The 10,450-nt window shown below is 45.5% G+C and overlaps 1 protein-coding gene across 4 annotated transcripts in view; it reads left to right on the plus strand.

Moving 5' to 3' along the window:
• RNF180 (ring finger protein 180) overlaps positions 1–10,450 on the plus strand; it is a 169,899-nt gene that overhangs the window by 88,845 nt on the left and 70,604 nt on the right. The gene's annotated exons all lie outside the window — the stretch shown is intronic.

Genomic DNA, 10,450 nt, shown 5'->3' on the forward strand with positions numbered 1-10,450 from the left:
TTTCTTGAAAAATATCAGCTCTAGGCTATGGTAAAAAAAGGATCAGTCTTCTGTGAAAAAGTAAAAGTATAAAATACTAGTTAGGTATATCGCTCATAGGTTTAATCTGCTGGCTTTCTGCACATGAGGTGGAATAAGGCTTGTTACTTTTTTTCCTTTTTTGTCGTCTGAACATAATGCATGTTTTCTAAAAAGGAAAAGAATAGATCTTGTAGCTAAATTAATCCTTCAACTTTCCCCTTGTTGGTAGCTTAAGAGTATTTAGGCTAAAGGAACAAAATGTCTGATTCTGCTTCTTCCTTGGATTAAAAACAGGAATACAGAAATCAGAGATTTCTGCCTTCTAGTCCAAATAATCTTCAGTTAACCACCATGGAAATATAGTGTTAAGTAAGCTACAAGAGAACAATCATCTGCTTCATATGATAAAAAACAAAGTATGTATCCCTTTTTCCAATTCAAGGATTTCTGTCACCCCAGGCTAGATGTACTGATATAGCTGGCACCAAGTAATAAGGTTACTCTAGTTTTTGGAATAGTTTCCCAGAGTACTGAGTCTTTATCAATGATACTTTGCCAATAATGTTTCACATGTTTGTTTAAACAATGTACCATGCTTCTAAAAACATAAAATATAAGATACCTTTTTAACATTGGTTAGTCTATCCAGTCCTGCTTATACATCAAAAACAGTGCATTCTGGTTGACAAAGGAGAGGTGGGTCAAATGAAGTCATGATTTAGATACTGAAAACAGGAAATTCTGTAATCCAGGGGTTCCCAAACTGTGGTACGTGTAACCCTGCAGGTACACAAGACACGTCTGGGGGGTATGTAGGAGAAATCGTCATGGCTGATTTAATTTTCATTATAATAATAATTGGTATTGAAGGGGTTAAAATATAAAACACATGCTGGGAGGGGTGTGTGGGCAGGTGGTCAATCTGGAAAGAGGCACTCAAAAAAAAAAAAAAACAACTTTGGGAACCTCTGCTCTAATCCATCAAAATTGTGCAGGCAGATTTGTGAAGCTGGCAGTTGGCAAGACTTTTATTGTAGTTCTCACAGACAAAAAAGCAAACAAAAATAAACAAGCAAATAATTCTCATTCGGGCATTTATATTGTTTATGATATTTATGCTGAGCTCATCATTTTAGTGCTATAATACTTTATGTAAAAAATAACTGTACATGTCATCATTATTATTTCAAATATTTTAAGTGCTAATTGTATGCTTGATTCAGGATAGGACAACACAAAGATAATGTCCCTGCCTCCTGGGGATCCCAAATAAATAGTATTTTGAGAATGGAGGGCTAGTGATATATGTCAGAGTTGTGCCTTGCAAGTTTAAGCTCTAAGGTTATATTTACATGTATGCATTTTGAACTAAAGCTCATTGAATGTGTTTTATATCAAAGCGCACTGCTGCCATTTTTTCAGTCTGGAGATGTACAGTGACACTGATACATGTTATGTGGAAGGCTGCTGGAGCATGTCAGTTTCCACACTCCAGCAGAATCGATTAACTCAATTAATTGAGTCTGCTCCTATGTGCTAGATTTCCAGTGTGTTGGAGTAGGCTCCACGCACATGTGTAGAAGCCCTAAAAGATCAGATAATTTCACCCCCTGCACCTTGTGATCTCCCCTGCACATTTCCAGGTAGCAATGGCAGCAGCAGCTCCAGCCCCATCATTCACTATACTCAAATCCAAGACGAGGCTTTTTCCCCACCCCCATGTAAAATGGGGAAGAAAACCTCATCTTGGATTTCAGTAAATATGATATTCTAAGGAGTTCTGCATATCAGAAGTACCTCCAAAATATGTTGTTTAGCTTTCACAATATTAAAGCCAGAATAAGTGAATCTTGAAGAAACTGGCCACTGAGCAGATGCGATTAAAGTTAGGAGCCAAAATTGATTTTACTGAATTTTGACAAAAGGGTCGGGGGGAAGTCTGGTGAGGGTCAGGCCTAGGATTAAATTAGAGTTGTATGTTATACAATCTGATCCTAATTTTCTAACAAGCACAGAATTATAGACTTCAGGTTTGAAACAACAATAATTTTTTTAACATGTCTCCTGATTAAAGATCAGTTCAAGTCATTGTTGTGGAGCTGTGCAGAATATAAGGCCCCTCCTACATAGGCAGTTAAAGGCACAATGGGGTCTAATGTATGATCCACACAATTGCGCCTCCTGCCATGCCACACTTGAATAGCAGGAGGTGTGCTTGTGGGATCGTGCATTAGATCACACTGTACCTTACTGCTGCTAAGAAGCAAGCTCCTGCATCTAGGAGCCTCCTCAGTTAAGGGACTCCCAGCCATGGAGCGCCCCACACATCTTGGGCTGAGAGATTGTGTCTGCCACAATCCCCCAGCCTTAGGGCTGTGAGACACACCTGAGGCTGTGGGTTTGTGGCTGCTGCAATCCCCCAGCCTCAAGAATGTGTGAAACAGCCATGGCTGCAGGTTTCACACATCCCCAAGTCGGGGATTATGGCTGCTTCAGTCCTACAGCCCCTAGGATTTCATGCACTCCCAAGGGTGGGGGGAGCTCACAGCCCAAAGGGTTTCATGCACCCTCAAACGCTGTGGGATTGCGCCCAGGGGGTTTCATGCATCCTTGGGGCAACTGCACCCCCATGCCACCAGGACCCAAAGTCAGCAGGGACTGAAAATCCCTCCAGCAATGGGCCTCCCAGCCCCATGGTGCACCCCTGCAGCTGGGAGGCCCATCAGCTGCCAGGGCTCCCTGCTACAGGAGAGACTCTGGTACACGTGCAAATTAAAGCTCAGTAGCAACCAGCTATAAAGTTAGTACACATTTTTGAGGTCTAATGTTATAGCTGGTTGGAGCTTTTTGTGACATGATAGCTCCTTTGCACGGGTAGCTGGTTTCAAGGTAATTGCACAATTATCCAGTTAATTGTGGCATACCTGTAATGTGTAGAAGGGGCTTTAACTAGCAAGCAAGAACATGTTCACAGTCTTATTTTCTTTTATTAAATAAACAAACTCCTCACTACTTTAGTGCCTGTATTCTGCCCTGCTTTCCAGCTTTTCTTTTAAGAGCATTAGTATTGCACCTCAGTGCTGTAGCTGTATCTCTTAGAATTGATAAAATATTTATTGCACTCTTTATTTTGGAAACCTTTCCGCCCACTGCAACCAAATACTTTCTGAACCACATGTTAAATAGAATTTCCTGTATAAATATTTTTAAACATCTGAACTTTCAGAATATGCAGAATGTCCATGGGAAGGAAAATATTTTAACTCTCATCTTTCCAGAATAAAATGCACAGAATATTTAAAATCTACAATTTCAGGGAATTTATAAAGATTAATGGAATATTATAAAAACTAACAGTGTAGCAAGTGCTGGGAAGAGTCTTGTGCACCCAAGAAACCATGACAGGGGCTGCTGCCCCCTCACCGCTCCAGTGGCAGGGGCAGGGGTGCAGGCAGGGGCTGGCCAGCATGGTCCCCTTAGGCAACAGGGCCACAGAGGGGGTTATTTCCCCACTCCTTTCGGCATCTGGTGGAGGGGCAGGAAGGGGGTTTATTCTACTGCCTGCCCTGTACAGGGAGCAATGAGCGGAGGTGGTGTTTGGGGCCGGCAGGCCCTGGGTGCAGTACCCAGGGGGAGTACCCTGGGGGCAGACGGGGGAATAAACCCCCTTCCTGCCCCCTTTGCCTCAGGGGGCCATGCCAGCCAGCATCTGGCCATGCCCCCGTCCTGCCGCAGCAGCAGCAATGGGGAAGCACCAAGCTGACCCAGGCTTGGTGCTCTGCCAGTGGGACAGTGAGGAGGGAGTTAAAGTCACTCCCTGGCCAGTTTACTTGAGGCCACTGCTGGAGCTGGCAACACCCCCCAGCACAACTTCCCTGCAGCTGAAGGCACACTCCAGGGCCCCCAGCTTCTGGTCTGAGCCACTGCAGGCATGTGCCTGCATTTCCTGAGTCAAGAGGAAATGTCTGTTCACATGCAAATTGGTTCAATCTACGAAGGTTAGACTAACCTGAAAAGATTGAATCAATTCAGGTTCTGGCTTTTTGAATGTCTGTCCCTGGCCATGGAGTCAATTATCTGTGCACAATGCCTCAGTGTCTTTCTCCAGAGCCTGCATTTAAACTGTTCTAGGGCCACATGCTACTCATGAGCTGCAGTTTGGCCACCCCTTGTCAATTACTTGGTTGCCTGCAATTGCTGGGGGGGCTGGACTTAATGATCCAAACAGTCATTTTTACTCTTCTATTACTAAATTTGTTCATTAGATGAGGGGTGTCCAACTCAGGTAGTCTCATGGGCCAGATCTAGACTTCAGAACTTCTCAAAAGCTGTATGACCCACCTCTGGCAATAGGATGGCAGCTTGTTGGCATGGTTGCCAATGCCTCCTGAACCCAGAGGACGAACACCATCGCTACTCACCCCTCCCTCCTTTTCTTGTGCAGCTAAGTTTAGACACCAATGGCAACCAAAGACCCCAAAATAAGTGGCAGGGAAGTGGGTGGGACAGCAAGCAATAGCAGCATTCACCTGCTGGGTTTCAGAGCCACACCAATGCAGCAGCTTCAATAGATGTGCTGGCAAGTCTCACAAGCCACAGTTTAACCCCTTGCAGGCCACATGCACCCTGCAGCTACCAGTTGGACAGCCCAGATTTAGATGCACATTACCAAAAAATCAACTCATCAGAAATAATGTCCTGAGTAAAGATTGTATTGTATAAGACCTGGACTAGGAGAGTCTGTTACTTATTTTTGTTCATTTTTGAAAATCAAAATATGTAACTCAGGACCAGACAAAATACAGCCCATGGACCATATCCAGCCCGCCAAGCACCTTCTTCTGGCCCATGGCACCCACCAACAAATTGTGCCTCACCTAACCCTTTCACCCACAAGGGTGGGAGCGAGGCGCTCATGTATCCAGCCCCTACAACATACCCTGTTGTGCATTACTCCCATCCTCATGGGCAGAAGGGCCCAGCCCATCCAGCAGCAGCTTCCATGCAGGGCTGCTGCTGTTGCTGCAGACTTCCCTGTGCCCGCCTGCTTAGGGCAGCAGATAGGGAAGTGGAGGACCTGGGGCTGGCAGCAGCGTTGAGCATGAGCCTGTGCCCAGGGTGGAAGTGGCAGTGCAGAGCCCAGGTTGGCAGGGGTGTGGGGAACCCCTCCACACTTCTCCCATGGCATGCAGCAACACCAAAGAGCAGCAGCAGAGCTGCATGCTGCAGCAAGGAATGCAGCCCCTGCCGGGCAGTCAGTATCTTCAGCGCTCCCCGCACTCCATGCAGCATGGGAGGGAAGCCTCACACTCTAGAGCTATCTGCCTTTCCTGCCGTAGCTAGTTCCAGTGCGTGGGGCTTTCCACCCTTGCCTAGCCAGTGCATGGAGCGCTGGTGATGCAGACTGCCCAGCAGGGGCTGCACTCCCTGTGGCAATATGCAGCACCAGCCGGAGCCAGGCACCAGCGCCCTGAGCAACCCTACCTGCTGCCGTGCCACTGGGGGAACGTGGGGCCCCACACCCCTCCCAACCTCTCTCACACACCCCAAACATCACACAGACACACCCTGCCTCCACAACCCCCCACATATACACAACCCCCAACATAACCTATTTCCCCCACACAAAATGCACACACACCCCAGCACCCCACCGTACACACACACCCAATACCCCCCACATCCCATGATATACACACATACCCCCACGCCCCACCATGCACACACACATACACACACCTCACACCCAACCATGCACAGATACACACCCCCACACCCCAGCATACACACACACATACACCCAACCACCCCCCCACAATATACAGGACTAAGAATTTATTTTGAGGAGTTATGCAATCTTCTCTATATAGACTATGCAAACACAAATCATGACAAAAATATTTTTGTAATAAAATGACAATACATTATACTAGGTGTTTGACTTTTAGTGTATGATTTTTTTTTCTGGTTCTAAGATGGCAACCCCCCTCTTAAAAGGAGTATTTCCAGGGTGCAAGGGGAGGGACTTCCAGTAGCAAAGGTCAGGGGTTAGGGGTGGGACTTCTGCCAAGATGGTGACCAGGGGGCAGGGCAACTATTAAGGGGCAGGGCTACCTATGCGGCCCTCAAAAGCTCACCAAAACTTGTTAAGCGACCCTCCACCCAAAATAATTGCCCACCCTGATATAAGCCCAATCAATTAAATGAGATAGCAAAGGTGTAGTCAAGAAAAGAATTCTAGCCAGACTGTGTAAAACATTAAAAATAATAGATATTCACATACAGACAGACACTGTTGTTCCTCACTGCCCTAATAATCAAGAATATGAACAATACTTGTTTTATATGTTAAATATATATTCTAGATGCTTTTAGCAATTGTTATATAAGCACAATAGATTAGCTAGGGTAGTTAGCTAGTAAATATCCCAGGTCAAATATTAACACCGTCTTTGTATGTTGTCTTGCTCATGATGTTTCTTCAGTATCTGCTTTGGAATGGATTTTCTCCTAGGTTAATCACCGAGGGGACACAATTAGATCAACACCATTATGCAGTTGTAAATCAAGTGCAGTACAAATAGCCCATATCTAAAAATGTGTAGAAAATTTTAAAATGTTTTGTTTGAAAATGAAACCAAACTAAGGAATTTATGTTTAACGTGCAGACAGTTCTCCAAAAATATCCAAGAAATTATGCACTTATTAGTATGAAATTTGGTCATATGGTTAACTGGCACACTGTATGAGAAACAAAGTGGATGTCTTATAATAGTGCTGACACTCCAAAAGCTGCTGCACATAGTAAAGCATAGCAATGTAGAAGTTGTATTACACTTGTGATTTGTGAGGATAGCTGGGTCCCAGAACATTGAGACTACACATGAAAGCCAAATATTTCTGTGCAGAGTTTTGCCTTGTGGAGACTTTCTGTATTTTAAGGACCGGCTTCAGTGCTTTAAGGCTATTTGTGGAAATGCATGTCAGTTGATTCACAGCACTGATCAACACTGGCTGGGAGCAGGCAGAGCAATGCATCAAGCTGTATTCATTGCGTAATGTCTACCATTTACATGAGATGGGTTTGTTTTTCAAGATGTTGCCTGACAAATTGCTGATGAAATCAGACAAAATGAAAGGAGTTAGAAGACAGGAGGAGTGGATATCTGTCAAGCTATCTGTAGATGCTGACAAGGTACATAAACTGAAGCCTGTCATCCTTGGCAAAGCACAGAATCCAGAATGTAATAAAAAGTTCAGCCTACAATTGCATGATTACTACATAAAGAGGAAAGTACGGATGGTGAGCGGGATTCTGTGAGAATTCAGCCCAAGAGTGAGACATGAGAAACACCACCTTTTTCTGCTGATGTACAGCTACCTCATTCCTGAAAATCCTGATGAACATTTCAGTAGTTTCTACAGACAACAACCACCAGTCACTTGTCATCAGTGGTCACAGCAATGAATGCATACAAAGCTTGTAATGGTGTTCTTGTGCCATTTGTGACACATGCTGACCCTGAATGCAGTCAGGAAAACACTCCCAGGATGTTCTCACAACTTCAGAAGTGCCCTTAACCCCAAACCCCTCTCTACCATGTGTTGCTTAACCACTGAGAGCAACTGAGAGTGTCCAAGGTTATCTCCCTGACCAATAGCACCTCAGCTTTACCTGTGTCACCTAGGTCTTGCCAGCTCTTAGTAACTGGAAGAGGGGCAAGGTGAGTGAGGCACCTGTCTGGGGCACCAACTTAGAAGGGGTGCCAGAACTCCCCACACACACACACATTTCCCCCCCCCCACCAGATTTTTGTTTTGGAGGTCCACCCTCCATAGATATGCTACTGAGTGAGGCCAGGGAACCAGGGAGGAGGGTACCATAGAGCTGCTGCAGCTGACGGGCAGGCTTGCTGCACACCAGCTGCAGGAAAATATCAGAAAAAATAATCTTGCCTTGAATCTTCAATCCAAGAATGTAGCTTCTCAGCCCACTGGCTGAGGGCCTAAAGTGTTTCCCTGTGCTTGGGAAAACTAAAGACAAACATTTGCTCTCCTGACCAGGCTTAAATATGGTTTCTTATCTGGCCATTCACATACATTATCCTCTGGGTTCTTGCAGAGCCCACACTATGCATATAACTTCCGGCCCCCAAGGGTGTGCATGTTTATCAAACAGGAAGTCTTTCCAGATCTAATTTTGACCAGAATATTTTCATCCTTTCAAACATACCCAAACATAGTCTTTCATTTAATTTTCCCACTGTGAGAAATGTCCTTCCTTGAATAGCTTGTTCCCAGGTGATAACATGCTAATGTTTCTCCTCTTAAAATGTAAATATGTCTTTGTCTGGAAGGGCCAGGCTCATGGGCCTCAGATCACATTTGCCAGGGTCGGCTTGCTTGGCTATTTACCATACCTATGTCAGATGCTAATTTTCAGTGCTAATTTTCTTCAGCTGTTTGGGCTTTGAGCCTCTCCCAGGTGCAAAGAAATGCATTGTTCAAGGAGAGACACCTGATCATCCTTATCATACTATGGAATTGTGGCCCTATTACAACAGATAAAAATGCATTTCATATCATATACCACAATGCCACAAGTAAACATAAGGACAATAAGACTGAACATGTCTTGACACTACCAATAAAGAGAAACTACAGATGTCATATCCGTAAAACAAACTCAGAGAAACATGCATGACATCCCATGAAGGGTTTGTGGTACCATTGATATCAGTTACAGTCATAGTTGAAACAAATGATACAATCCATTGGACCAAGCTAAGTTGGTACAATGCAACGTTAGTGACCATTGAGAACTGTTGGTACTAGGAGACTGTGTACAAGCCTGGACCCTGCATTTGGGCTTTGGCTATTTAATGCCTCACAAGGTGCAGAAGCTGTACAGTTCCCCTTCTGCCTGGCAAAAGCCCAGTCCTGTTTATCCTTTTGGGTGTCCTGGATTCCCTGACTCCTGACGTCTGGCACTGCCTGGACTACAGATTTGGATCCTGCTTACTGATTTGGACTGTCTGGTTCTGACCTTCTCATGTAGCCTTGGCCTCTGGTCTGGATCCTCCTCTGGCTCAGGTCCTTGTCTACGCCTGTGCTTTTCAAGATTGCCTACAATCCAGTCCTTAAAAAAGATTGATGAGAAGATCATTAGCTTAGTGTAGGCAACATTCATCATAGCTGATAACAACATCATAATAGCTGATGATGTTGGTGAGACCAAGACTGAATGTACTGTATTTACTCGAATACAAAAAAAACCCTGAATGCGAGACAACCCTCCAGTATTTAGGTTCTACACACAAAAAATGTATAACTTTATTATAATTTTCCATGCATGGAACTTAATTATTGAAGGATCATCTTAAACTCATATCCCCACTACTGAAAGTGGGGGGGGAAGTGATGAGGGGGGTAGTAATGGTTTAGACAGTGGGGGACAGACAGTGGGGAAGGAAGTATGAGAGCATATGTGAAAGGGCAGGCTATGGGGGCAGGTGGTAGGGGGCAGGCTGTGTGAAAGCAGGGAGCAGGCAGTGAGAGAAGCAGCCAGCCCCCTGCTGCCTGCCTCCCCACTTATACCCCCTTGTGCCTGTGCCCCACAGCCTCAGTTTGCCTTGATTTTCCTTTCCCATGTTCCCCCCTCCTTCCATCTCCATGCCATTTCTGTCACCTGCAGCCTCAGGTCCCTGCTCCCCTTCCTCCGCTCCTCTCCTCACTGAAGTCTCTCTTCCACTTCTTGCCCTTCCACCCCCACTTAACTTTGCTCCACACCAACAGGCTCCATCCCTGCTGCAGCCCATGAACAGACCATGGCTCCAGCCCAGCCCTGTAGCAGCAGCATGGAGCCGGCAGTACTGTTCCAGCCTGGCCCTGTAGCAATAGCGGTGGGAGGGATGGAGCCTGCCAGTGTAGCGCAAAGGTAAGGATAATGCAGCAGAGGTTGAAGAGACAGGGAGAAGCAGTGTGGAGGGGGAGATTGGGAACTTAAGGGGAGGAGCAGCATGCAGAGCCATGGGGATGAGGCAGGGGGCAGGCGGCAGCTCTGGCTTTGGCTCCAGCTCCAGTCCCAATGCTGGGTTGGGGTCGGAGGCACAGCAGCAGCCTGCCTAACTCTCTTTAAGTAGATGTGAGATCAATAATCTCAATAAGAGATTATTTTTAGTGAATAAATCTGTAAACTGCTAGACTATATTGCTTGAAGACTTCATAATACTAAAAGGCAACATGTATTTTGGGTATGCTGGAAGCTGATATAAAAATTCTTCAAATTGAGGTTCGTTGTGTTTTTCCCCCTTCATGATACATTTGTACTATAGGTAGGGACCTATCGAATTCATGGCAGAAGCGGGGTGCACTGCGGCTCCTTTAATGTTGCAGGTTCCCTTGTTACCCTGCCCCCCCCCCCCCCTGA

Source organism: Alligator sinensis, unplaced genomic scaffold, assembly GCF_000455745.1.
Source record: "Alligator sinensis unplaced genomic scaffold, ASM45574v1 scaffold1258_1, whole genome shotgun sequence".
In the NCBI taxonomy this organism is placed as follows: domain Eukaryota; kingdom Metazoa; phylum Chordata; order Crocodylia; family Alligatoridae; genus Alligator; species Alligator sinensis.